The sequence below is a fragment of the Anomaloglossus baeobatrachus genome, chromosome 5 (assembly GCF_048569485.1).
Source record: "Anomaloglossus baeobatrachus isolate aAnoBae1 chromosome 5, aAnoBae1.hap1, whole genome shotgun sequence".
Lineage (NCBI taxonomy): Eukaryota > Metazoa > Chordata > Amphibia > Anura > Aromobatidae > Anomaloglossus > Anomaloglossus baeobatrachus.
In genome coordinates, this window is record NC_134357.1 from 507,236,573 (window position 1) to 507,241,037 (window position 4,465).

Consider the following 4,465-nt stretch of genomic DNA (forward strand, 5'->3'; position numbering starts at 1 on the left):
CCCCCCCCTCCTTCTCTCCCCCCCCCTCCTCTCTCCCCCCCCTCCTCTCTCCCCCCCCCCTCCTTCTCTCCCCCCCCCCTCCTTCTCTCCCCCCCCCCCTCCTTCTCTCCCCCCCCCTCCTCTCTACCCCCCCCCTCCTTCTCTCCCCCCCCCTCTCTCTCCCCTCCTCTCTCCCCCCCCTCCTTCTCTCCCCCCCCCTCACTCCCCTCTCTCTCCCCCCCCTCCTTCTCTCCCCCCCCCCTCCTTCTCTCCCCCCCCCTCCTTCTCTCCCCCCCCTCCTTCTCTCCCCCCTCCTCTCCCCCCCTCCTTCTCTCCCCCCCCTCCTTCTCTCCCCCCCCTCCTTCTCTCCCCCCCCTCCTTCTCTCCCCCCCCCTTCCTTCTCTCCCCCCCCTCCTTCTCTCCCCCCCCTCCTTCTCTCCCCCTCTCTCTCCCCCCCTTCCTTCTCTCCCCCCCCTTCCTTCTCTCCCCCCCCCTTCCTTCTCTCCCCCCCTTCCTTCCTCCCCCCCTTCCTTCTCTCCCCCCCTTCCTTCTCTCCCCCCCCTTCCTTCTCTCCCCCCCCTTCCTTCTCTCCCCCCCCTTCCTTCTCTCCCCCCCCTTCCTTCTCTCCCCCCCTTCCTTCTCTCCCCCCCCTTCCTTCTCTCCCCCCCCTTCCTTCTCTCCCCCCCCCTTCCCTTGTCTCCCCCCCCCTTCCTTGTCTCCCCCCCCTTCCTTGTCTCCCCCCCCTTCCTTGTCTCCCCCCCCTTCCTTGTCTCCCCCCCCTTCCTTGTCTCCCTCTCCCCCCCTTCCTTGTCTCCCCCCCTTCCTTGTCTCCCCCCCCTTCCCTTGTCTCCCCCCCCTTCCTTGTCTCCCCCACCCTTCCTTGTCTCCCCCCCCTTCCTTGTCTCCCCCCCTTCCTTGTCTCCCCCCCTTCCTTGTCTCCCCCCCTTCCTTGTCTCCCCCCCTTCTTGTCTCACCCCCCCCTTCCTTGTCTCTCCCCCCCCTTCCTTGTCTCCCCCCCCCTTCTCTCTCTCCCCCCCCCCCTCCTTCTCCCCCCCCCCCTTCCTTCTCTCCCCCCCCTCCTTCCTTCTCTCCCCCCCTCCTTCCTTCTCTCCCCCCTCTTCCTTCTCTCCCCCCCCCCCTCCTTCCTTCTCTCCCCCCCCCCCCCTCCTTCCTTCTCTCCCCCCCCCCCCCCTCTTCTCTCCCCCCCCCTCCTTCCTTCTCTCCCCCCCCCCTCCTTCCTTCTCTCCCCCCCCCCCTCCTTCCTTCTCTCCCCCCCCCTTCCTTCTCTGCCGCCCCCCATAACCCTAAGGCGTGACAAACAGATGAGGATGAGATGTAGGGTGGTGCAGCACTGTGGAGAGGACGGGTAGATGATGGACAGAGATGGGGAGGGGATGTAGGTGGTGCAGATCTGTGGATTGCTTTATGGTTGAGAGCACTTTAGATTGTACTCTGTAGCGGATGGGCAGCAGCTGGCACAGGGTAGAGGCATCGGTTTAGCGTTTTGAGTGAGCTATGATGCTGACTGCTGCATTCAAAAGAGATTTCAGAGGTTTATTGGGGGGTTAAATTCAATTTTTGGTTATAAGTTGCTTCATAATACAACTTTTTTTCCTTTCTTGCTCCCCTGCAGTCACCAGAAACCCATAATTACACAATTAAATGCACTTCTAATCATTTTAATTTGTTTTTTTTTCAGGTTTTGACACAGATCTTCTGCAGAATTGATGATGGAATTGCCGTACTCCTTGCTTTGTGTGGATGACGCGTCCTACATGGGGGGCTTTACATATTTTATCCCTTCAGTTGCCTTTATCCTGAGTTTGTTGCTCTATTGCTTTGTAATTAATGAATTTTGGGGGGGTTATAAAGTTTCACTCTTCAGGAAAAAAGTTTATTTTAAAAGGAGATTCTGTTTTTGTGTCATTAATATCTGAAGTTGAAGTAAGTTTTAAATGCATCAGAAATAAGAAACATAAAACAGTAAAGTCTACAGTTTACAATGTAAAAAAATGTATTTTTGTACAAAAGTTTAATTTGTGATAAATATAATAAAGTTGTATTTGTACAATATTTAGTCCTGTTATTTGTATTTAAATCTGTTTATTTTATTTAAATATTTCTGTGAAAATGTTTATGCCAAACTTTTTTTAAAGTGAAATTACTAAATTTCGACAAGTGATGGAAATGTTTTTTTTTGTTTTTTTTTTTTCTTCCCCTTTAACACATTCAGTATGTAGTTATAAAATTGGTCAGTGTTAGTTTCCATATTGAAATTTACATTTTAATTGCATGCATATGCAGGAAAAGTTTATGATGCATCTGTGTAAAGCCTAGGGTCCTTATAAGAACATGAAGTGGACAAGAAAAATACTTTTGTAACAATGATGTTCACTTGCAAAAGCTGCGTGGAGGAAAATATCCTTAAGGCCGGTGTCACGTTTGCCTCGCGTGTATCTCGAGCGAGTCTCGCGGTGCATTACCTTTCACGGACTCACACTTTCCTTACAGGAGTGTCTGAGCTGCATAGAGATACATGCAACCGACCCGCTCCTGTGAGGAGAGTGCGAGTCCGTGACGGGTCATGCACCGCGAGATAATCGCAAGTGACACCGACCTAAGGACTGTTTCACACGTCGGTGAAAAACAGACGTTTTTCAGACGTGTAAAAAACGCACATGTCCCTCCGTGTGCTGTGACTCACGGCACACATGGGTTGTCCATTAGAAATCCGCCATGCATGCTTTGTTATACATGATTGCACATGGACAAACTCACCTCTCCTGTTCCTGCTGTCTGTGGTGCTGAAGAGTCCCGCAATTCAGCATCCGGCCGCTGTCTCACCTCTACAGCGACTTTCACAGCATATTAAAAAGGTTGTTCTTTAAATTTTTTAAAAGCAGATTAATTATAGAGTACATTTTAAAATCTACATGGTCAAAATTGTTGGTACCCCTCATTTAAAGTAAAACCCACTGGTCACAGAAATAACTTGAACCTAACCAAAAATAATCTATGAAAATGAGCAAATGACAGTCAGACATTGCTACTTTTCTGCTTCCACAGAATTATTTTAAAAAATGAAACTCTTGATACATGCCTGGACAGAAATGATGATCCCGTAACTTAATATTTTGTTGCACAACCTTTCGAGGCATCAAACCATTCCTGTAACTGTTAATGAGACTTCTGCGCCTCTCGACAGGTATTTTGGCCGCTCCTCAAGAGACCTCATAACAACCACCAGGTCACCAGCCTATGGAAATCCTCTCGGACCATGACAAGCATGGATTGAGGGGCTTGTCATTGAGGAATTCAGATATAATTTTCAAATCAGAAGCATTTCTATTAGGGATGATCAAATACCTCAAATATTCGGCTTCGCGAATATTTTCTGAATACCTCGCCACTATTCGATGCGCAATGTAAGTCTATGGGAAGCCCGAATAAAGTGAATAGTTATTCGGGTTTCCCATCGACTTACATTGTGCATCGAATACTCGCAAATGGTCGAATAGCGGAGAGGTATTTGGAAAATATTTGCAAAGGCGAATAATCGAAGTATTCGTTCATCCCTAATTGCTATACATTATATCAGAAATGAGCGTAATAAAAGTTAAAGTCCCACTTAGTTAAAAAAAGTGAAATCTTTTTACAAATATTGTTACTAAATAGGTACATTTATGTAAATAAAGTAGATATATTCAGCAAACATCAGGAACAAGCAGACTATAAAACTGGAAAAATATTTAACCCCTTCTGTGAACACAGTAAAAATTACATTATACTGTTTACTCAAAGCATCAAACAAAAATTGGACTACAACATGATCGAAAAAAACGAGTGTAAATTAAAAGGTATCCTAGAAATTTAATTGTCCTGCAAAAATAAAGATTCCAAACAACTCTATCATGAGAAAAAAAACTAAATATACAGCTCATAAAAATAATTATTTTGTTATATTCTATATTAGTATATTTTATTGTGCAAAGTCACTAAAAACAATACAAATCCGGTATCCCTGTAATCATGAGAATAAAGCCATCTTCTCACTTGTAACACACGCGGAACGGTGTCAAAAAGTCCTGAATTAATGTTTTTGTGGGGTTTTTTTTATTTTTGTTCATTCTGCCTACTAAAAATCTTAATATAAAGCAATTAAAAAATGGTATGTGCATGTAAATGTTAACAATAAAAATGTAAACTAGTGCTGCAGAAAACACAATCTTAGATGACTCTTTTATTAGACATAAAGAAAAACGAAAGCTCTCAAAATAGTTTGATGCAAAAAGGTTTTTTTTTGTTTTTTTTTTTGAAAAGGGGTTCTCACCCAAATCTAAAGACACACAATATAAATCTGAAACTGGTGTAATTGCAACGTCTAATCATGTATATACCGCACAGTGAACTGTGTAAAAACTAAAAGAAATTATTGACCACCTGTGGATTTGTTCATTGTTCCTCCCAAAGATCGCTAAAGGGCTCT